Consider the following 26,490-nt stretch of genomic DNA (forward strand, 5'->3'; position numbering starts at 1 on the left):
TAAAAGTGAATAAAAAAAAATTAATGGTGGATATAATTCGAAAATTTGCTTGCTTGGTTATTAAGTAGTTCAAGTATCTATGCGTTCAGACAGACATTCAGTAGTCAAGTATCCGCACAAATAAATTAGGTCGAATTCAATGAATATTTATTCGACTGTAAAAATTTTTTGCTTATCAAAATCGTTTTTAATCTCAATAGAATTATTTTTCATTTAAAAAAACAGTGAAAAATAAAAAAAAAATAATAATAATCAATCGAAATTTCTAAAAAGTAATTCGGAACTATTTTTTACAACAACTTTAAATGGAAATTTGTCGTTCCGATTTTAGCATTTAATTAAAATTTCAAATCCATTTTTAACACGCTATTTAAAATTGTGTCTCTTCAAATAGCTCCATTCATAGACACCAACACTCGCTTTTTTATCTACACCTACGTACAGTCTACTTATTAATTGCTGCTGTACTGAACCAGAAGTTTGTTTATTTTTAAATGTTTCAATGGCCGTGAATCCTGATTTGGTTTTAAAAAACTTTATCCGGTACCTGAATAATTAATTTACTGAGTAAAGAGCCAATGATATTCTTTTTTGGAGTTTCATCACTTTAGTAATAATTTAACAGTAGTGCTAATAAAACTCATAAAGTACGTCATTGATTAATTAACAATCTATTGATACGAGAATAATTTTAACTTGTGACAACAGAAGTTTTTAAATTTGAAAAATTGCTGCCCACTATCACATGAATTAGTAATTAGCACTCGTGGGCACATTCAATTGGCACAGAAACTGAATAAGAATAAAAATAAAAGCTTGCTTTGTATTTGATTACAGTTATATATAAATGAAAATAAAAAAATTTAAAGTTTAATAATATTTAGTATATATATTTAAAATTCAAAGTAGACGCGATAAAGTATAATGGACATTTAAACAAGAGTATTTGCACAAATTAACCGAGAGTTATAGCGAGAGAAGTAGGATCTGAATATTAAGTGAGAAATTAAATCACAAGTTTGCCTGCAATAACAATTCGATTGGCACATTCAAGGTCTGTTGAATGTAAATTCAGATAGCGAGTGGAAAATAGTATCGGGCACTCGAATGCTCTGTGATTTCAAATTGGAAACGTAACAATTGCATAACACTCGGGTCAAGGAGCACTTTGCAATACAATAATATACATATAAATATTTTAATCGTATCCAACAGGAATGTTAAAAAATTTACCATAAAATTCCATGGCAAGATATTACGGAGGATTTGGTTTCCCGCTTACCGAATAAAAATGTTAACGATAATGTGAGTCTGGTTGGCTGCTGGAAAAATAAAACCTTAAGGGTCGCTGACACTCTCACGGGATGTATTTTCTCGTTCTTGGCATTGTGCTGATACAAATTGGATGACCCAACGTCTGAATAATCGCACTAGGTGTGTCGTCAGTCGGGTTTCATGTCGTCTCAAGGGAGCTTCTCTAACAAGCTGTCGCAACCCTTAGTATGACGTTATACCGAGGTCCGTTATGGGGAAAACTACAAATTTCTGTTGGGACTTGTATCATCATATTATAATTTCGTTTATTATATAAATATATTTAATGTTATAGACCAATTTATTCCTTTGCAAGTGCCGCTACGCTGCTTTCTAACCCTCTTATGTACTCTAACTGCTATTTATAATTCATAAGTTATATTCAATTATACAAAAAATATGTTATTGCTGTTACAAAGAGAGGAATCCAATAAACAAAATTACCAAAAATAAAACTATAAACTTTTAATTTCACGTTTCAGTAAATTTTGCACATCCACTTCAAGTGCAGCCAGATCGCGGATGAAAAGTTCCCCTTCCTTCGCACCATTTTAGAATCACTCACAGCTTAAACGGTGCTTGGGAAGGGAAACTTTTCGTCCGCGATCTGGCTGCACTGTCCACTTGTTGTGTCTGCAGACACGATTTTTTTAAAAGCATGTAATTAATTAATTGATTAATTTGTTCTCTTTTGTATCATTTTTATGAATATGTAGAACGTGAAAAATCGTGAAAAAAAAAAAAAAAAATATTTTGAAATTGATCGTAATTGAATTTGAATGAATATCGGTGTATTGCTGTTGGCGGTTATGAAACACACAGAATAATAGCAGAAGTAATAGCATTTATAAACGAGGTAAAATTGATTAAAGTTAATCGACAGGAAAAACAGTCGAGAGTAAGTAAAATCGGTGAAAATTTGAAAGTTATATTTTGCGTATGATTGTCTGTATATATCGATTGGTTTATTGTGGTAATCCGTGGATGACCCAAAGGTAGTGAAGTAGAGAGCTAGCTTTGTGTGTTGCCCATGGTAATCCCAGGTTATGATATTGACAATTGTGTATTATACAGTGATCCAATGGGACTGTTAACATAGTTAACCAATCGCATATATTTGCTAATTTATAGTTACACCATTCAATGCATAATAAAATGAGGTTATCAGTGCAGGGCTTAACTCACTAATAATAGACATTAAATTCTTCATTTACCCTCAAAATCTACTGTCACATCAAAATTTATTTCCTCATTTAACCTAATGATTTCATTCGGTGAACTCGGTTCAATAAATAGCTCACGACAAAAAAAAAGCTTACAACAATTTGTTTACAGCTCAGTGAAGATTGCCAAGTAAATGTACACGTCTAAGTTATAAGTAAAAGTAAAAAGAAAAAAAATAGTTCAGTCATGAAGACCACGAAGTAGCGCGAGACATGTGAAATATATCTCTTGTATCGTCTAAAGCTCCGAGATCGCAATATACCGAGCCGAAAAATTTTTCAAACCTGATAAACTTTTGCTTCCACGTTTACTTTTTGATCTTCAGCCCGAAAAAAAATCCGCTTTTACGACTATTGTTATAAATTGTCCTATTTCTTGTGCAATCTCTGGCTCAATAGTTTAAAGAAACAAATTATTGAATGGAGATGTAGGACGTTGAAAGATCCAGTTTTACTTGTAATTTTTTAAGAGTTGGTATAAAATATAAATAAAAGTCAATTAGTTTACAGGAAAATTAGAAACAATTTGAACTGGCTTGAAGCTAACAAATAGAACTGAAAAATATATATAAGAAAAAGACTTTTATCAGAGAATACTAGACGTAACTGACCATTTCCCAGCATACTTTTTGCTAAAACCCTAAAGCTCAGACAGCTTAATAGCTCTAGAGAACTTTCATTCGAATGGTCTGTAGGTACATCCTCGGTGCAGCCAACTATGCATGAGACATAACCCTATCCCAGATGGAGAGAAAGAGGGCCAAGAGTGTCGTCTCAGTCTAACTAACATTCAACTATATTTCAACTCATCCGGAGCTCGGGTTCGTCTTGACTGGGTGCTTTTCCGTAGCTCTATTTCCTTGTGTCCAAGTCTAGGCACGTTGTGATGCAACATCCTAACCCGCTTTAGGGGACGGGGTTCAACAACTTCACAATAGCCGTCTTCTACTCCCTCCTTATCCTTCGCCTTATCCTCCCACTGCTATGGAGTACAACCTACTGTAGTGCATCGTTTTTATCCTCAAACTATTTGCCCATTCCCTCACTCAAATAAACTTTACTTGCGTAACTTTAAAATTGATGATAGTCACCGTACACAAGAATATATATATATATATAAATTTTAAGTACGCGTCGTCTCAGTCTCTCTGACAAAACTCTAGACGTGCGGCTTTATCGAAACCCAAACTACCATGCTATAAAAATAATCTACTTTCTTTTACGGTAAATTAGCTTCGTAATTTGTTTTACTAAATAATTAAGATAAGCTGATTAATATACCTCTATATATAACTAAAGTATGTGGTCTATTGCGAAATTAAATGGATAGCAAAAAAAGTAATTGCTTTATAAATATCAATTCAGAAGTTTAATTAAATTGTTTATACAAATTGATGACTAATGTGTATAGTCGACAGTAGAAATTGAATTTAAGTAAAGCTTATTTGATCATCGCAAGTCAAGCAAGCAGAAACGATCGAGGATCGTCGATGTTTTACTAATATAATTATTCCAGCAATGTCGGTTAAACTTGCTTTTGATGTTTTCACTTCAACATATCATATATTTCATACAATAAACCCGTTTATTAACCCATAATTCAATACCATATTCTAAAACTATTTTTATAATGATAAATAGTAAATGAATTTAATGTATTAAAATTAATTAGTGCATGGTCGAGTTGGTATTATAGATAATGAAGCACGACTAGCAAGTCTCAAGTGAGCCCTGGTGAATAAGGGTCTAAGTCCTGGGTATATAGATACAAACATATTATATATAATATATAGATACAATGTATGGATTTAGCTATTAGATATCTAGAGACAAACATACACAGACACACACATGCGCAAGTGATGCAGTAAGATGGGTGTACGTGGAGATTGGTGATATTGGGGATAGAGTGGGTTTAACTGTATATATTAGGATCTATATTGTAGAACATGGTGTCAGTATTGACAAACATCTTCATTAGCTGTTTCCTCAGCGCCAATCGCTTACAAACGGGCTTTTATACGCCCTCGCACGTTTCATCCTCTGTGATACTCACACTGGATTTACTGCTCAGATAATTTATATCTCTTTTGTTACTCTCACAATTATATTTATATTTATTTCAAATTAAGATCCTCATTAGTTGTTAACTGTGCGTTAGAATTGCTACGGGTCTCTTCGCTTGAGGGGATCACCATCTCATATCACGTCACAACACCAAACTGGTCTGCTGACAATAATTTAGAGTCCGATCCCCTTCGTGGTGTGTAAAATTTTTCACCAGATCTGTACTGTACCTGAACAGTACCTCTAAACAGGACAGTAATTCAAACTTTCAGTGCAAGTATGGTGAAAAAAAAATTTCTGGTCCCAAGTAGCTAAGCTGTAAAATATTGTGTATCAAAGTCCCTCGAAGTAAGTTGAAATAGAGTCTCTCGGGATCTATAAAAAAAAAAAAAAAAAAAAAATAAAAATAAAAGAAAAAGAATACTAAGGATCACCTGTTGTAAAGTTGTTTCCCTCAATAAAGATAACAAGTAAGAATGAGTAAGAGAGTAAGGCGGTGGCGCATGTTGAATGTACTCAGCGTCGTCTGGTGTAACGTTTTTCTGAGTTGTAGGTAAAAGTAAGGAAACCGACGACTAGACTCTAGACCTTATTCGGTCCCTACACCCGCGGGCATAAACCCTCTTTCTATTTTCAAGTACGTTGTCGTGTACGTTTGTCAGCTTTCTGTACTTTATGCGCAGTAAAATGAGGTCGCCGTATGCCATATACACCCACTGATAGAAGCATCACCCAGTGTGTACCCACTATTGTCATTTTTTTACCTCTCATATATATTTCTCGGGACTTTTTATGCTCTACGTTCTTCGCCAATATTACATACATTCTCCAAACACTTTTTTCCTCGCCTGAATAATGAATCGAGATTAAAAATCTACCAGAATAAATTACAGCTCATAAATAAAAAGACAAATGATATCTGAAAGCCATTTGCTGTTTCATTCGAATGACATCTCGCGGTATACGAAAATTAGTAAATATATAAAAAAGTTTAAACATATTCTTTAATGTGAGGTCAAGCGCATTTGTTTAATCGATCCATAGTCTTCGTACTCTCCTACAAGCCAATGATGGCGACCTGGTTATAAAAATATTCCATATGATCAAGGCATCCTTCCTCTCTGTATCTCCTCTTGATTCAATCTACTTTTATTGAAAGTTGTTAAAATATTCATTTTTTTCTCAACATTCATCAAATATTACTCATTTGAGCCAAAAGATTCCCGTAAAATTAAATCAACAAGCTTACTATTGTTATTATTCCATTCTTACAACTTTATACTCCTGGTATTTAAATAATAAAATACTTTAAACTAAAAAGAAAAAAGGAGTATTAGGGTTTGAGAATCGGTGGGTTCGAATCGATACCAAGAAGCATGTAACATATAAATTTAATAGCATAATTTTATTTCCAATGATTAGCAATGCAAAGTAGTAAAGTTTTACAACTGCGAACAAAGGAAATTGAGTCGATAGTGGTATCTATTAGTATGGCCGAAGGAAAGTGAAGACTTTAGTGCAGAGTATTCTTGGTTGGTAAGGAATTAATGCAAGGAGTTATGGGGAAGGAATAAAATAATTTTCAGCCCTATTACCCGGAATACATTGATGCAGCTCAACAGATAGACACGATGCCAATGTTTGCCATCATATGGATATGCATAGACCAGAACAAGTAGATTAAACTGAGCGAGTGGGCGGAGGTGGGCTGGGCTGCCAAGCCACGATATGCCTACTCCACCTCTGGATTGATATTACCTTACACATTAGATCTAATGCCTGTTGATAAGTTAACAACGTGTGCGCATACATAACTGGCCAAAATCCCACTAGACCTAATTACTTGCTCATAAATTAATTATTACTGATGTGATGATCTTTAATTTACACTCCTCTCATGATAATTCGATGTATATATATTACACGGGCTTAAGCCAAGATAATAATAAGTACTAACAGTCTTGAATGATGAAGGCTCGCCAAGTGAAAAATTTATAAAAAATTTTATTTACAGACAAAAATACTTTTTCAGGTCGTCACTTTTAGCTACACACGATTTCGAACGATAAAATTGATTGATGGGAGAAAAGGATCATTAACTTTCTTGGGGTAAAAATATGCTTCCGGTAGAATCCAGTGTCTTGGGTTGTTTTACTCTCCGGTAGATAGGGAAGAGACGTTTTAACGTGAATTGAATTCATCTATCAAGTGTTGAGCCGACATGATTGGCGCTCAGACGCCGGGTTTGTAACTCGGTCATGGAACAAGCCCGTCTGATTGAATAGTTTTTAATGTATATAAACTCTCGAACAAATTTCTATTACTAAAAACAAATATACTTGATATTTTTTAAAAAAATTTAAACTAAAATTGGTAATTTTTATACCGTAGAATATTTAAAATTTACGTGGATTCTCATAAATTTTTTTAATCGTTGACGTGAAGAGTTAAATGAACCCGATAGATCTGATATCTGATACCTGATGTCCGGGAAATTTAAAAGCATATAATGTTCTAGTCTCCCGGTAGATTGTAGTTCGTTAGTTAAGACATCAAGTGACCACTTAACTGAAGCGTCACACATACGTCATTGTCCTAGCGTTCTGCGGTGGTAATTGTCATTTGATCCCTTAGTAGAAAGCCTCTCTGGATATAACATTGTGGAAGACGAGACAGCAGCACTACGGTTAGATACTAACTGCGTGCAGAGTGTCTCGTCCTTATACGCGGCATCCATCATTTACAGACAATTGCCTCAACTTGGGTTGCAGGATACGCCACACACTATCAACCCAGAGACATTGTCGGTCATACTCTTGGGGTATCCAACCAATTTAATATCTAATATCAAATGCGTCGCAAATGTAGCTGAGTATGATGAAGCTCTTGAGCAAATCTAGACAGCTTAATAATATCGAGCTTGTCTTATAATTTATTGAGCCACTGAATTCACCAGGGATTATTTATTTACCTCTAATTTAATTTAAACTCCCGACAAATTTATGTATCATCCACTGTGAGGATTAAATATTACTGACAAGATTAACAACTGATGAGTTAATGAATCCCGCGATTAAAAATTAAAACTAATTATTTTTAGCCACTTAATTGACATTAAAATTTAAGTTACTGTCTCATTCAGCTAAAATACAGTTGAGAAAGTATATTACTAAACAATGAGTTTGTTAAAGATACATAAGTGCAAACATACAGATATATATGTGAAAATCAAGTAGTTGGTTTGTATTGACAAACGGTATCAGTAATTAAATTATAACTATTACTCACTTGCCTACTATATAAAAATCATTACCTTCTAAATAAACTGGCCAGCCAACAAATGCGATACTTGTTTGTTTTGAAACCTAACACGTCCCTTTTTACCTCATCTTTTCGCCCTTTTCCATGCCAATATTTAACCAACTCCATACAAGGCTATTTCCTCATTAGGACACACACATTCACTTTAATACAAACTCTTTGTGTATAGTCATCTAGTGCTGGGATAATTTCATCGGGTTCCTTTATTTACCCAATCATCACGAGCCTTTCAATCGATTTTATTACTCCCGTCCCAAAGGAAATTAGTCGGCATGCCAGTTGACCTTATTCATTCTATCCGAGCTTTACTGGGCGGACTCTGTTATGTTTTCATGTGTTAATTTCATTTAAACATATGTATTTTTCTGTTATTGTTTCATAAATTTACCTTGTCACATAAATCAATAATTAGTTTAGTGATTATTAAATTAAATCCGTATCATAATTGAAAATTTTTAAAATTGGTTTAGAAAGTGATGTCATGGGTGTTTTGGGTGAATTACTCTGGATCACTGATTTCTTGAAAACCAATGATCCGAGCTTATTACCTCCAGGTCTAGCCGTTAGCAGTCCGCTTTCAGAACTGTTTCAACCAATAGTTTGTATAGGCTCCTTGATCAACGGGTTTAATTTATAATTGGCCACAGTCAAACATCAGCAATCCGCAGGTAACCTTAATGCGTCTTTGGGCTTGATCAATGCCAAAGGAACATTAGTCTGAACCCTAGCCTAGATTAGGCTTCTCTACTATTTTATTTCAACAGATAAATTTATCTCAAAAGTATCAACCAGGCATGTTTTTTTCTTTTAATGTAAAATTAAAGAAAATACTAGAGAAAAAACAAATTTCTCAAGTCCTAGACCCTCCATAGAACCATGTCGATGTCGCCACTCTGAGTATCAACCAGACATATTTTTTTATTTAAAATTGATATAAATTTTTGTTAAACTAAAAATAATTTAATTAAAATATTCATTATTTTTGAATAATAAAAACAATCCTTTCTACGTATGTTTATTTAACGTAAATTTAATGGATATTCAATTACCAATTGCAGATAAAATCGAATTATAAATTATTTTGAATGTAAATATTAAGCAAACTAAAAATAATGGAGGTATCAAATGCATCAAATGTAACAATAATATTCAATAAAAGGGAATATTTGTGAATTTACGATCCATAAAATACAAACAAGTATCAGTATCAGCAGTTCATGGAAACAAAAATCCAAAGTATATATTTCGAGCATGAATTGTCCTTTCACTAACAATTTCAATTGCATTGTAGTATCAAAAAAAAGGGAAAAATAAAAGAAACGACACATGATATATAAATGAATATGTATATATGTATTGTTGTCCGGAGCACTTGTGAGACAATCGGATGTATCAAGTAGAAAAATAATTTGTTATCGTGCAGTGACGTTGTAAATGGTGTCTCGGGTTTGTTGTAGCAGAGGGGAGAGGATTCGTGTCGTCGATAAATCAGGGCTTTGTTTCTGTTTGCGTCGAAATAGGCAAGACTGGGTACGTCTTGAAGTAGAGCCTTTGTAGAGTACAGTTCTAGAGCTTCCTTCACCGCGGCAACAAACAACCAGCAGACCTTAAACCACCTCTAGATCTTCACCACCTAGGGAATTCTGACCGTGAGGAAATGGCTATCCCGCTATACCAAGACGTTCCATATATCACCTTCCACCCGACTGAATTATGTCCTTTCAAGTCGTTGCGAAACGCACCAAACAATTGCCCACTTTTCTCTCCTCTTTCTCAGATAATGCACCCAGAGAGTTACCGAGAGACATTCTTGGGCAACTAACATCATTCTTGGATTCCGAGAGTGAAAAATAGAGTTTCAGTCCAAAACTCGCTGTGAGCGAACAACTAAAAAAATTTAAGAATTATGATCCACGGTATGAGGTCCAACAAAAAATCCACTTACGCTACTGTGAATTTTTCGAAAATAGAGATCGAAATGTGTGATCGTTTGACCTGGATCTGAAGTGAATGCTGATGTTACCTTCCGGTAAATCTACAGTTTGTACAGCACATCCTTGAGCTGAACCCATTGACGGAGCACGTGCGATAAGAATAAATGACATGACTGTTTTCGGTGCATGTACTGCTGTGTTGGTAATATTTTTATATCAATGCACAGAATTCGGTGTATATATTCTCAAGGTATTTAGATTGGAGTGAGCTTTTGCCAAGTTGTTGACGTGCTAGATATATCGGCAAAAGGGATAAGGATACCGAGAGAGAATAGGTACAGGTATGGGGTTTGCTGAATCAATCGATACTCAATGCAACTCGAGTTATTTCAGACGGGAGATTTATATGGCCGGGCTATGGCTTGTTTTATTGCATAGTGACCTAATTCCAATGAATTCCTCGACAGATGCTTAAACATGTAAATACATAAAAATTTGAATTATATTTATAAAATTAATTACAGTGATGACAATAATGGAATAATATAATTGATGTAGATGTTAATTAAATGGTAATTACAATTATGGCTATCGGCATTAAGGAATATGAATTCTCATATCCGTTATAATAAATCAAGAGCGTACATGTACGGATAATAGATTGATTTGACGGCGGCATAACTGTGTCTCTAGTTATACACGAAATACAAGGGAAACCGCAGTGCCCGTGCTTCAGTACCTTCAAACACCTCGATTCCAATCGCCCAAACCTCCAATCTATCACTGATTAGCGGTTCTACTAAATTAATTCCCCACATATTTAATTAATTTAAAATAAATTAACGAAATTATAAAAATTAAATGTTAATGTTGGTATATTACGTAAATAAATAAAGGTAATTATAAATGTTAATGAAAATTTGTTAGTTCGATGGGCTTGATAATGAAGGCGTATATTTTCCACGTGGATGATAAAGCGCCGAGCAATAATACTGTAATTAGCAGAGAGAAAGAGAATAAAGAGAATAAAGAGGGAGGAAGAAAGAGACGAAGAGATATAACTCAGCAGAGCAACTGATGCTTTTGATGCGACCTATAAGACGACGCTCAAGGCATCGTTACTTGATGTTAATTTTGTGTAAACCGCCTCGAGCTAACTGAACCACCCAGTCGATAAGTAATTCCCGTTTGATTTGCGTAACCTCATTTCACAGTTTGTTCTTTTATTAAATAAAACTAGTGAGCTGGTTCCTCAACTCAAATTCAACAGTTTTATTTAATAAACTGTTATTTTAGTATTTAATAAAATATCCAAAATTTTAACTTTCAACAAAAAAAAGTAATTTTAACACAAAAGCATCTGGCTGGTTCTCGTGCAGAATTGATAGGACTTGGATTGCAAATTGGTGGCTAATTAATGTCTCCCAGTGGAACAAACGTGCCCGTGTGTTGTACCAGCGAGAGACTGGTATTGAGAACAGAGAACTGAACGTACATTCCTTCCATTCGATTTAAGATAACTATATATATATTGATGTGAATTGATCGATTTTCAAATGAGTTAAGCAGAGCAATAGATTCGACAACTGGTTAGTGTCACTCTCTTGACCGATTCTCTTGTTATATTTATCTCTGTTCGTCTTACTCATCTCTGTTAACTTTGTAGAGCTATATAGCTGTATATCTATATATATAACAGTGTGCTCGAACAATTGTATCATGGTTGAAGGTATAAGGTATAAGGTAGTAGAAGGTAGTAGGTAATAGATTCGAGGTCACTCGTTCGCTTCGTCAATTCGTTTTCTCCCAACTTCCGCTCTATTTCGTATCTTTACTCCGTTCCCATAATTTCCGGCAATTTCACTCAACGACTTTTTGTTATTTTTTACTCTTTTATCCTCAGCTATCTTATTTTTTGGTATCGTTCCCAATGAAGCATAAACTGTAATGTATAGAGGTGCTGTTTAGCAACTGATACTTTTTTGAATTCTACCATCGATTATTTAAGCTCAACTTGTTCTATATATTTTCTATGTAATCTTACAGACTCTTTTCAAAAGTTTATAATTCTCGGGTGGATTATTTTCTCAGTGGTTGAAATCTTCTTTATTCGTATCATCTTTGCCGCATTACAAGAATGTGTACAAGTTAAATACAGTTGTACCAAGCTTTTATCTCTTTACTATAAAAGCTCACGGAATAAGTGCATATATATATATATATATATATATATATTTAGATACGTTTTGAATACAAATCCGATAAAACTTTAAGAAAACCTTAAACTATAGTTTTATTTTAAAAATAATTAAAAAATATAATTTAATTTAAGTTTGAATAGATTTAAAAATAAATATTCAGAGTGTCACGTTGGGTAAATATTTATCAATGATATTGAAAGTTACGCAAGAGAAATGAAATAAATTTATATGAATGCGTCTGTTTGTTTAGTAAAAAGGGCAAAAAGCATAGGACACGAGTGGATGCATAAAGATGACCATTTGTCGACAGTATGAATATAATATTCCCTGTCAAATAACATATGTCTGATCGGTGTTAAAAATGCCTGAGAAATTGATGTGTCCGCAATATTTGCTATTCTATTTTATTATTTTCCTTCTATTCAGAGTATAACTGTATAGAATGATAAGTATTTTGAAGCACGTAGCAAAATGATTGCACGTACGCCCAGAACACCAGTAGATTCCCCAGACCTTTTGTTAGCACGCCAGTAGGTTTATAACTTTCTTTTTATCCAGGAGCATTGCCACGGAATACACATTTTTGGATACACAACACAATCAGCGGTTACAAAACCGTTCACCTCGAAAATATCGATAAAACCGGGTCCCGGCGTTCGACCCGATGGGCTGCCGTTATTTCAATTTCTCTGTCGTTTCGATTGGGTTGGCTTGGGTTGGCAAAGAATTCGCATCACGTTCAACCTGCTAGCTACGTCGTCCGTGCCCCATTGCGCGTTACACGACACAGAGGATACCAACCTCTCTAATGGGATTGCCTTGGAGGCCACGCGGGATACGCCGCTGTCGACAGACATGACACTCTCTCTTCTTGTTTAGTTACACGACTCAAATCACTCGAGATATCTACCCAATATCATTATTATCATTATTGTCATTATTATCATTACAGTTCTCAGTCTGGTGAATTTTCGAAATTACTATACAATAAAACAGTAATTACTTTTAAAATTGCCTTGTAATGCTCAAAGTAAAATAAAAAATTGAATTCCCGTAGATATCGAGGTAAAAAGTGTAGCTCAAGTGATACATCTCAGTATAAAATCAGCCTCGGGCGTCAACCAATCGATGATTCCTGTGTTTAACGCATTGACCCACTTTTCGATATAAATCTTGTTTTTTCTTTGTCCCCAGGTATTATCAGTCACCATCAATATACAGCCATACATATATATATATATATATTTATATATAACATTACAAATCTTTCTTTTCTTGTTTCTTACTGAGTGAAGAAGAAACTTGTGCAATAACCGTACCTGATAGTTTCTCAATTCTATGTATACTTTACGTATTTTGTTTCACAAATAAAAAAATAACACATAAAACATTATAACTTTTATCACGCACTATTCTAATAAATATAAACTTTTCAAAAAATAAATAATTCAAATTTACAACAAGAATTTTAAAAAGTTTACTTGCAAGGATCTGTCATTATTTTACTTTATCTCCAACTACGATCATTATTATTTGAATCGCAATTTAACTGGCCAGCTTGGAAACTTTTTCCATTATCGAAATCTTGTCAATGGGCTTTCGGATTCTTTAAATTTTTTTTTTTTTAAATATAACCGGAAGTAAAACGAGTGTCGTTGTCGGTTTTTAATGGATTTACATCAAGAACCGGTACATGAACGGTGAAGAGGAGAAAAATGCTGAGAGGCTGCGTCTGCTACGGAAAGTACGATGATGTTGCAAGAGCTGGATGAGAGTGAAGAAGCATTGAAAAAAAAAAAAAAAAAAAAAAAAAATGATAAAAAAAAGTAAAAGGGTAAACATTAACTTGGAAATTTTCTGGGTCTCGGAGAATTCTTGCTCGTTGGTACATCAAGATGCAGCTCAAGGGGGCGATAGGAGTAGAAAGCTGCTGGGTCATACATATTGACCCAAGACTTGACTCTGACTCGATGGTAAATAAACGAATGATAAAACTTCCTCTTGAACTTGTTAAATTCAAGTTAATGCTTGTCTAAATTTATATTAAAAACCTCTTGCTATTGTTTTAAAGATGAAAGATAAAATGTTTTATAAAAAAAAAAAAAAAACGACTCAATCGAGTACCGAAGATAAAATTTGGGTCAGCGTCACTTTTTTTTTTTTTTTTATTTTGTTTTGCATTAAAAATTCACGAGCAGAATAAAGTAACGGTTGCGTTATAGTTTCAGTTTATTTTTATTTTTCAGTCGATCTATGAATTTTTAATTCTTATTCTTTTGTGTCTTGGGCACTCTGTCACGTAATTATACATGTGTTAAATATTTTAACATACTCTCTACGTATATATAGATGCATAGAGATATTACAAGAGAGCTTCTTTGAATTAAATCGATGCCGAGAATGCAAATGAAGCATTTTAAAGCGTTTACTGTTTTAAAATTTTTTTTTTTTTTATATTTTGTCATCTCAATGCAGATGAGGCTGAGAGTATAGTCGTTTCTAACGATGCCAAGAATTAGCGAATGAGACGTCAGCGCAATTTTAAAAGTGATTGTCGTGTAAACGAGATCCTTTACTATAAATATATACATATACATAAATATATATATTTAAACGGAAACCATTTACTGATAAACTGTTGGAGCAAATGAAACAATACCGAGAGCAATTAGTAAAAAGACTTTTATAACAGTAATGAGTTTGGGTTATGTTTTAAGTTATTAAATTATATTTCGCGGAATAATAAAACTACTGAGTAATAGACGTCATTTCTATTTTAAAATTACTTTAAAGATTTTTCGAGATAATTTAATAAATATCCGAAGAATTTTATATTACATAATTAATGTTCGCGTTTAATTGAGCGTGGAGAATTTAAAAATTATAAGAGACATTAATTATTCATATGACATACTTTTACATTCATTTAAGATTAAGAATTATCGATTACTCAAGTCGAGAGAAAAATTTTATATTCAATAAAAGAGATTTATCGTACGAAGCTGAAACATTTATCATATTAAATATAGAGGATAAAAATAAAATCGACTTATAACCAACGATTTTTTAACAAAAAGTAATAAGAAGATTATGGAGAAATTAGTGGCATTTGTGACATAAAATAGTGTTTTCAACTATAATTTGTACAGACTTGTGAGTAGCTATCTATCTATATATAATATTCTGTCTGTTGAAGAGTAAATATTTATGCAGTGGCAATATAACTGCGATACTCATGAAATTTATGTAGACGATGAAGAGAAGTACAGTGTACTGCGTGGTTTTACTGCATCAAATAACTGAAACGCTTGCTGAGATAATTTATTTCTTGTCTATTGAAAGATACAAGGACTGAGGTAATGGCTACCGAAAATATATATCTCGTTTATATATTTGTCGTTTGTTTACTTATGCTGATTAAATATTTACAAAGTATATTTCGTCAGGGTAAACATTCATTATTTTTATTATTATTGGGTAAATATACTTGTAAATTCACATATTACATAAATAAGTATTATTTGTCTGTAGAAATAATTTAAAATAATAAATTGGACTTTCAGTAATTAAAGTATAAACAGACTGATGAATGCAAGAACACGGAATAACTCTTAAATTTTATCGGTGGTCTTGTTTATACAAAATGTAAACTGTTTTATGTGAATATAGATAATTTAAAGTGTACTTTGAAACCTCTTGAATGCGAAAACAAGGCAGTGCTTGGGAACATCTAATATCATATTTATTCACTTTCCCGCCCGTGGTTTAAATGGTGTTAGAGTTTCCCAGCCATCTAGCTTAAGCTTATTTAATACCCTTTTGGCACACGGGTACATCGTTATCATTGAACATCGTTATTATCGACAGACCCTTTGATATATTCACAACAAAAAAAAAAAAGAATTCGTGTACTTATAATTGGAAAATAATTTTTTCCATCAGGAGATGAGTCACAGCAGCTCAATGTGCCAAAAAAGTATGACATGAATGAAAAAAAAAACCAAAGCTTTTAGTTTTGATTAATTTTCTGAAAAAATAATTCAAAAATATCAACAGCCGTCTACTTGACATGTGAATAATCAAATCAATTATTTTGTGAGAATGCTAGTGAGAGTTTTTGGAAATATGTGTCGCAAAGTGTCACCTGTAAGTGATAAATATCGCAATTCAACACATCGGTAGCACGTTACGCCGGCAACGTCACAAGAGAGTTTATTAACTGAATCCATCGTTTTACTTTGGAGTGCAAATGAGAAAATAAACGCTCGTTGGGCACCGACTGTGTCCCGTTTCAATTACAGTAATAATTTTCCTTTCAACGCAACTCATGCACCCTTTCGGTCATTATTTGAACCATAGATTCGATACAGATATACATACGAGTATACTGAAAAAAAAAAAAAAAAAAAAATAAATGAATAAAAGTCAACTGAAATCGTATTGAATGAAATGCGAGTAATGAGACGACAAGAGGACTCTGGTTTTGTTTTAATATATATTATATGATGAATTCATATGTTATTAAATGACAAAGTTTTTACTCATAAAACCTCCACTAGTCAGCGTATTTTGTTCTCTACACTTTAATCCTTTGTTTTAAATTTAAATAGCTTCATCCATTTCACTGTATTATTCATTATTCAAAATACGCTCAGTTTATTATTTTAAAAACGAGCCATTCATTTCATAAAATAGCTGAGTAATAATTTGACTCCATTTCAAAGATACTTGACTATATAACTTTTTTTTTCCAATTGTTCATTTTTAGTCAAAGTTAATTTAGTGGTTTTGAACTGAAATGATGAGCTTCATTTTATTTTAGTTTTTTTTTCCATATAAATTACATATATTCATATTCTATTTAAAAAAAGTTTTATCAACTTTCAATGCTTCTATTCAGGTATTAATAACAAAAGCTAATAAAGAAAGATAGAAAGTACAACAAGTCTTAGAAGTTAAAAAGTTTCGAGTAATTTCTGAGATACTTGTACAACTACTTGGTAAATCACTTGTAAGTACTCATTTTCCCATTACTCTCGTGCTTCTTTTTTCCTTACAAGACTTTTTTCTTACTCTTCATGTCTCATTATTTCCCCTCCGCCAAATGTTGACGACTTGTCTCATAATTACGTCATCACATAAATTAAAAAAAATTCTGTTACAGTTATTTTAAAAATAATAATTTATTAGGTGAAGCTCATAAACGAAGTAAAGTGTCGATCGTTTAAAAAATAAAAAAGTTGTCAAGTGAATTCATAATATTGAAACAACTTGGAGTAGAACTTGTTGGAGGTACGGTGACGACCAAGTGGTTCAATGAACGGTCAGCAAGTGTCGACTACTCTTGAGTCACGATGTCAATTTAAAGTTAGTGAGCTTTGGTACTACAAAGTAGTATCTGGGTGTAAAGCCCGATGGCTAAACTAACCAAGTTCAAACTCGAGCTTACAAATATTTTGAGGGTGTTGGTAAGCTTGATAACATTGACACTCTTGTGATCGAGTAACCCCTAATTATTTGCTTACGTATACAGTTTATTAAATCCCAAAGAATAATATGGAATATTATCTAGCACGTGAATGTGGGAGTAAAGATTATTTTAATCAAGGGATGATCAATGAGGCAGCAATTTTATCCACAATCTAAAACTTAATGTGATTGATCCGATTGATTGAATGTAACCCTAAGTGGATTATCGAAAGGTTGTATACAAATTTTTCATTACATTGGGTTTCATTTCCATTTGAGATTACTTCTAACAATAGACTTTTAGCTTGATGCAATTCTTTTAAGATGTATATTCTTAAGATTACAGCGAAGCTACAGCTTTTGTGTTTTGGTATTCTTGTTCTTACGTTTCTAATATTACATTAGATTTTATCATTTATTTTGTTTCCGGCTTATGTTACTATTATTCTTTATAAAAATTCATGTGTTCTATCCATTAGAAATATAATTATTTATATTTGTCTTCAACACTTGTCGATGAATGACTTGTCCGTAATTTTTTCAATAAATTTGATGACGTACTTGAATTATCATCATTATTAAAATTTCTTTATTTTATTTTGGTCTTTGGGTTGTTTTTACTCATACACCCCAACAGGGAATTCTTGGATGACGAAAGCGATTATCGTGCTCACAAAAAGTCCCTTTTTTGTGAGTCTATTCACAAGTATTCGAGTGTATTACCTGCACACTCTTAAAACAGAGTCGATTGTTTGAGCTTAATCGCAATCATCGTTCGTCACGCGATATGAAGGATCTTTTTTTTTTTTTTTCTACTTTTTGGATACTTTTTTATTTCCACTCATCTTATCAGTGCGCAATTTATTCCGAGAATCGAGAGGGAAAAAAGAAAAGAGAGAAAAAGTAACGTCATTAGTCTTTAACTGCAATTATGTCTAAACGACTTGGTCTCCACCTGGCACAATCACTCAGATATCGTTCGTCATCGATAATAATCACATCTTACTTCAACGACGCGTCCTCGTTAACGCCCGACATTATTTTCCAACTTACTCCTCTTTAACCGTAAACTTTTTTTTTATTATTTATTTATTTATATTTTTTTTTTCTATTCATCGCCCATTTTAATCCGGTATTCATTATTCATATTGAATTTAAAATCATTAAAAATCACGTGAATCTCTTCCAATTAGTGTGCCTTTTGTATCGTCAATCTTTATCAATATATTTCTAAATTGACATTTTTTGTTCTTTTTCTCTCACATCTCAAGTACGAACGTATTGAGTAAACTTGCAGCACACTCGAAATTCTCGACTACTCAAAGATTATTTTTTAATAAAAAATAAGCGATTGAATTTTTTTTTTTAACGATAGTTATTTTATATTGAACAATAGAAAATTTTTTCCACCAATTATTCAAAAAAGTTTTAAAAAAAAAAAACAAAGCTGTAAAAAAAATTCAATTTCACGGAAAAATGTTAAAAAAGCTTTTTCGCAGTTAAAAGTTGTGGAAATAATTTTTTTTTGTTTTTTTTTTGTTTTTGTGTAACGACGAATAGTTGGAACGCGTCAATAATCGGGTAATTAGAGCGAGAAGAACCTTGTTATTTGTATCACATCGTTACCGGTTTTTCGTCTATTCCGATATAACAAATCGTCAATTATCGCAAAGTCACCATAACCATACGAAATAATAATTGTCTACTAGTAGTAGCAGTTAAAATCCATAAATAATAAAAATAAATTGCTGATTATTTGTTAAGCTGATTAAAATCTTGATCATGTAATTAAATAATAAGAATAATAATGCATAATGAAAAAAATAGCAGTTAGAACAAAACGACAAAAGGAGATGTGTTTTAAATGGGATAAACAAGTGCACATCACAGCTGTAAAAGAGTGAAGCTGTAAAAAATAACAAGGGCAGTGAATTGGCGAAATGGGTCAGCGTGCCATTGATTTTCTTTTCTCTCTTTATCAGTAGCAGCAACATTACCGAGGTTGTAGCTCACAGTAGTAGGTAACGTTTCAACTTGATACAAAACACACGAACCGTCCTTTCGTCGTCTCTTATCTCCGTCTTATTTTAAAAATTGCTTTTTCAATTCAGAGCTTCGCGTGGCAGCCTTCAAACCCGTACAATGCGCTCTGTCTATAACTCTTCTCAACGGCTGTAACAATAACGCGTACACGAAACACGTTACAAAGTGCTCGAGAGTGCTTTCTCTGCAGAACATGCTTCCCTCTACTCATACTTCCATACATTCGTTTTCTATATATATATATAAGAAATTTATAATACGCAAGAGAAGTATGAGGGATATCCATTATCTACTCATTGGTTTTCTAAGAGCTGTCGAGAAAATGAAAACTCTATACTCGTTAAACTATATGTTGTTAATAGTTAATTATTATAATTATTATTATTTATGTATTAATAGAGTAATAATTAACAAATTATGTCTTGAATACCTGAGAAAATTAATTAATTGAGAATACTAAGGTGTTTATACAGACAAGGTTTGTTTGAGCATAACTCGACTTATGCTTAACTAACCGCGTTTGTATAAACGGTATTGAATTTCCAACGCGTCTCATATATAGACAGACTAGCGATTTTCTGTAAACTACTTGTTACCAAAACTAAAACGCAATTTAAATTAGACGTTGATGGACGGCTTTTACGTGGAGTTTCGAAGCTTTATATTTCATGCAACAACGTGCACTGCATATAAACCTCCATTATTATTTTTTATTTATTTTTTTTACGCTTTATTCTGTCATGTTAATAAAATGAGGATAATTAAACCTGAGGATGACATAAGTGTTGGCTCGTGTTAATGTTGTTTCACCCGTATATATAACTGCCGGATTAAATTAAGATATCACTCCTATTATTATTATTATTATTATTATTATTGTTATTGTTATAATAGGATTTTAGTTTTATGCGAACTGTAGATAAAATGCAATGGATGATTACATATTTTAATTATCATGAGAATTTATAAGAAGCTTATATACTTTTTAATTATTAAATATCTGAATATATATATATATATATTTTTTTTTTTTTTCAAATTTCATAATGATTATTAATATGTCAATATTAATAATATTTTATCGAAATTCCATAATGCGTTTCATTGAAATAGTCGAGATTAAAATTTTACCGTTTAAAATCCTTATGAATATATATTTTAATAATAAATTATATAAATACAAAAATAAGTACTTAAGCATTGTACGCTTCCAATTAAAAGCGTCAAACAATTCCTTCATTTACTATTATTATTATTCTAAAAATTAATTCCAAGAAATAAAAATAATTGTTTCTAAAGACCGGAAGTAAATTAATAATAATAATAATAATAATAATAATAATATGTTTAAAAGGGATAAAATTCAAAAGTTTAATTAAAACTTATCAGAGTAACTTTAAATATTAATAGATAAAAAAAATGATAAGAAACTAGAGCGATGTCATTATTGATATCGTTAATTAGTAAAATTGATTTTTTTATTTTTAATAAACTTAAATAGCAATTGATAGATAAAGACAAAGGTTTGATTTATGCAATATAAAATTTGTTTGAGATATTAATGGAGGATTCTGCAGTAGATCTTTAAGTAAGAGTACACGACTACAAACTGCATTTACTAACGGGTACGCCTTGTGCTGGAACGCTAAACCACAGAGCTTATAGTCCTTAGGTAATAGAAGCCAGATTTAATCACTGCATATTGTTAACCATCAACCAACTGCTTTACGTCAAACGTTTTGAATTCATCCTCGACTACGGTGCATCCAAGTAATAAGGTCAGCAAACCTTATAAATTCCATTACAAATAACTTGGATCTCTCATTTATTCATTTATTACTCAAAATTTCACTATTTTTTTTCTCTAATATTTTAATATTACATCCTGTTTTTAATATTTAATCGACATTAAATTATCATTATCAGACATTTGTACTTTTTAATAATTTATAAAAAATGACGTTGATTAATTCACAAGTCTCGAGTAGCTTCAAGTGGATTTAAATATTCATAAAAATGTCCAATAAAAATTAATAACGCGAGAACTGGGTAAGAATTATGTCGTCGAATAAAAATTAATTATTCCAGATAAAAATAAATAGAGGAGGATGTCAAATTTGAACAGAATTTTTTTTTTTTTTTTTTTTTTTTTTTAATACTTGTTAAGCCTCAATAGGGGGAGCAGTTTGTTAGTTTGTTAGGTTTGGGTGTGTTATAAGGTAATAATGTGTGTACATTAGCAAAGTCGATGTATTATGTATTGCTGGTATAAGGTAACACGGCAACTCCTTTTATCAAATGCTTCAACGACTACATATCCAATCTCCCAATGGCTCAATATACCCTTACTAGCTTACGTTACTTTATACATATATGTGTATATTGATATTAGCTTATTTCTCATTTCTTATTCGTTCTCTTTGAGCGAACCTGAATCCACAATTCACCACCGCAATACCCTCAGTAAATATTTGCTCTTTTAACTTACGCGTTCCCGTCTCTTCTAATGCCTCTACTCGATTGCACTGGGATTAGGGTTCTACCAGCTGATCAACGTCGATGTGTGTTCCGGCTTTACTCGCCCGAACTTTACCTTTCACCTACTTCACCCGAACGATTTAATTATAAACTCTCGCTCTAACTTACATATTTTAAGTAAACTCTACATTCTTCACCATACAAACTTATTAATCCTATAAATTTAAAATTTTTAAATTTAGTTAACAAACTAGTGTCAAGTGTAATTTATTTTTAGTGGATAAATTCAACTTCCGATGATACACGAGAGATCTTAAGTTAGAAAAAATAAAAAATTTTTTTAAAAATTTCTTTCCGTAAAAAAACGTAGAGGTTTATATTTTTCTAGACTAGGCGCTTCTAAAGTGGTATAAAACGAGGCGGTAATAAAAAAAAATGAAACTCAGCGGGCTTCTGTGTACAGTAGTGTTGTTGGTGTAAGTTTGTTACTCGAGTGAGCCTGATAAAAATATTTAGATACGCCTTCATCCAGATTCATGAGCGGCATTTCACGCGCGATGGGGGCTTCATTTTCAGCATAAACTTTACTCAAAAAACTAAGAAAAAAAAAAAAAAGGTTTAATATAAAATAGAATGAGAGTGAAATACGTATGCAATAAAGCTATTTTTAAAATTAAATTCATTTTGATAGTGTAGGTGAGCGCCAGGTATATTTTGTCCACGGCCTTTTTATTTTCTACTCTTTTCTTTTTTCATTAATCCTCGGGGAAAACGAATGCACGTAAAATACGTTAATATACTCAACGTATTCGTTTATCAGCACACGCTCACCCTCTCACTACGTTATTTCTATTTATTTTTTTATATATATTTTTTATTTCTCTTATGCTAGAGCAACGGACTGACCAGTTGTACTCGTATCAGGCTCGTATAAATAACTTGGTATACAGTGACGTGAATTTATGTTTAATGGCAAAACAGTATTTAATGTTCGTTACGGCAAATGTCTCGTTATGCCAGCCACTCGTGAAATTCATTTCATATTAGTCCCTTTCTGTCGGACAAGGTGTTGACAAATTACTTTTCATAATAAAACCTCTCTATAATAGAATAACAATAACAACAATAATGATAAATTATCTGTAAAAAAAATAATCACTTGGTAGTAATTTATCATAAATCATAATAATATTAAGGTAAAAAGAATACCCTAGCTTCACCTGTATTTCATTATGATTCTTTTACCGTAAAGTTATTTTCCAATTGAGCAAGTGCACTGTGATTTACTAGTAGAGATAAACTTGCAGCAAGACCGCGTGAAAAATAAATTTTTTAAAAAAAAAATTAAATGAAGAAAAAAATTGTGCTGGTGCCTAATTATTATTAATGTCACAGTTATTTAGCGACGAACGCTCCTGCTCTAACATTTATTAAACTCCACACAACTTTTATTTAAGATTCGGTCTAGAAAAGTTATGTCACGAAGCATTAAGATTGATAAACCAAACTAAACAACTTTTTGTTATTATTTGTCTTTCTTTTAAATATAAAATCACTGAATAATTATATAATTATGATTAATAAAAGGAAGTAAATAAATAAATAAATAAATATAGTGGTGTATTGTGGTATTGATTATAGAGGAGGGATGTAGTGAATTTATCAGTGGGCTCTTAAATTATTCAATCGCATGTTTACACCAACGCTATTGAACTCTGACGCGGTTGGTGGCTCAGGTTCGATCCCACATCATTACTTCCGCATTCCCTGTGGAACCACGGGAAACCACTGTCATACGCAATATTACTGAAATTCTACGTGGCATTTCTACGTTTCCCTTCCTCCCACGTGTATCAAACTACCTCCCACTGTGTTTAACCCCTTGTGTATATAACGTCCAATATCGTCTACAATCTGCAATACGCTTCGATCACTTGTTTCTCTTTTCCTCTCTCGTCGCTATTGTTATTAGCCAACGTGTTAGTATTCTGATGATATTGGCTATGTTACCACGGGAAATCTATTGATGATGCTAATTAGGATCACTTTGTTTGTTATTTAAATCCATCTATAATAATAACAATATTAATTTGAGTTATATTTAAATATTTAATGCTATATCGGATAGATTTGTTATTTTATGGGCAGAATGTAGGTATAATTTTTCGACACGAAATTGAATTTTAAAATTATTATTATTATTATATTCATAAGAAGCTCGTGAATTTTATATTACCAGTAAATTCGTACAAAATGAATTTATCCGTTCTCATATAGAGGATAATAAATGAAAACGCGTAGAAAAATGAAGGAGCAAAATATATACATAGTACGCCAGTCGAGAAAGCTGTGGGAGTAGAGAAGGCTAAGTAAACTCTGCTGTGGAGGGATATGATGGCAATTTTACGACGTAAAACACGCTGGAGTACCAGAGTACTAAGAGTAGGGTAAAGGATATTGCGATAGGTGACCTTATTTCTCAAGTATTCCACCGGTGTAATTGTTTTCCTCCAAGACAGCTACACAACTTTTATACCTTATATTTTATTTTTAATCCAAACACTAACACATTCCTAGATTTGATTTCTTTTCCACAAAAACAAATATTTTATTCACTAACATTAACTTTAAGTGATTATTTTTCTTTTTTTTTTTTTTTTTTTTTTTCCCGAGTAAATAGATAAAATGCTATAAATGTCAAACTCAGAATTAAAATTTATCTTTGCTATATTTTAATGGTGATAAAAAAATATCAAGTAATAATAATTGTCAAATAAATAAACTTCAGACACTTGATATTTTGACGATTAACCGTCTAAGAAAATAAAAAATGTAAATATATAGTGTAGGAGTTAACTCGTTACTTGTTTTAAAATTTACAAAGCGATACCACCGCAAGAAAGTTTAAAAAAAAGTTATAAAAATAAAGGTGGTAAAAACAAAAGTGTCTACTTTAAGGTTATTTTTATCTAAACTACTCGGATTTTCTCAATTCACCAGTGGGTACACTGGAGTCAGTTCTTTAGGATATGGAGAAGAAAAAATAGTTAAGAGTACGAGTAAGAGAAAAAAAGTAGTTAGTATGAGACATTAGTGGCGGCAACTAGGGCAATTCAACTCTCTTTATCTCTTTCTCTCTCCCTCTTTTTCTCTCTCAATTTAACCGAGTCTCTTATTTTACGTTCTTCTCGTACTATACCTTCTTCGGCTCACTCTCCGCGGCGGCACGATGTTCTCGCACAGTCCGTGCGCAGTACTGACAACTTGTACTCTGCACCTCAATGAGAATCAATAGTGAAACGCTCGCGTACCTTCTGCGTGAACCAAACCGAGAGAAAGACAGAGAGAGAGCTTTTTATTTATTTATTTATTTTATATCAAATCCGCCATTTTGTTTCATTTTAATTATATATATCAATCTGTATTTATTATTCAAATAATTTCACTCGGAATCTCCTGATGGAATTTAATATTTGATCATAAAAAAAAAAAAAATTAATAATTAAAAATTTAGCTCACTTTTTTTTCGCTTCATAAAGCTTTAACATGTTGAAAAAAAATTGTATTTCATAAAATACAGCCAGAGATTAATTTAAATAATATTTTTAAATGTCTCAAATCGTTATTTAAATTTCGAAATTAGTTGAGTTATCGGTAATCAAAGTAAAAAGTGAGTTTTTTTATTTTTTTGACAGCTCACTACTCAGCGAAAATTCATCGTACTGAGCTCAACGACCGACTAAATTGAAGAAGAAAGACTATTTTAAAAGTTTCTGACGCGGAAAATAAAAAAAAAAATTTTATATCCATGCAATTTTTCCAACTTTGAATACTGGAGATTTTAAGGGCTTAAGATTTTTAAAATAATAAAAAATGATTTAATTTTTCGAATTTGTATAGACATTTCGTATTGCAGATCTCATTTTTAAACACTTAAGGTACTCTAGTAACCAGACAGTAGCGTTAATAATAATTATAATAACGATAAAAAATATATAATGGGTTGTAAGAGTAAAGTTTGAATACAAAATTAAACTAGTGAATATTCAGTGAATAGAATTTAAGTATATATATAGATATATGAGATATATATTCAGGGTATGCTTTCAATCGAGCACTTATTATTCAACTCTTGTGCGAATATAAAATCGGTTGAGCTTTTAAGCGTACTTCGACAGGCACTACCACGGTTTTCATGCAATGGAATTCGAATAGGAGATCAATGCAGGTGAGCGCACGTAACTTTCAGAGGAGTTGTGAGAATAGGTAAACAATGAATCGACCTGTTGGCAATGTGCTTTCGATCCATTAGTTACCAAATGTCACTCAAGTATTTTCGATATTGACAGGAAGTACACCTTCACCCCATCCTCTCTCTCACTCCATACACATTTGTGGTGATGATTCAAATGTGTAAATCGACTGTTGGATTTTTATTAA

General features: G+C 32.2%; 1 protein-coding gene across 2 annotated transcripts in view; it reads right to left on the reverse strand.

Annotated features, from left to right (window-relative positions):
• Positions 1-26,490, reverse strand: part of LOC103571897 (teneurin-a) — a 251,588-nt gene that overhangs the window by 185,875 nt on the left and 39,223 nt on the right. The gene's annotated exons all lie outside the window — the stretch shown is intronic.

This window comes from Microplitis demolitor, chromosome 10 (genome assembly GCF_026212275.2).
Source record: "Microplitis demolitor isolate Queensland-Clemson2020A chromosome 10, iyMicDemo2.1a, whole genome shotgun sequence".
In the NCBI taxonomy this organism is placed as follows: domain Eukaryota; kingdom Metazoa; phylum Arthropoda; class Insecta; order Hymenoptera; family Braconidae; genus Microplitis; species Microplitis demolitor.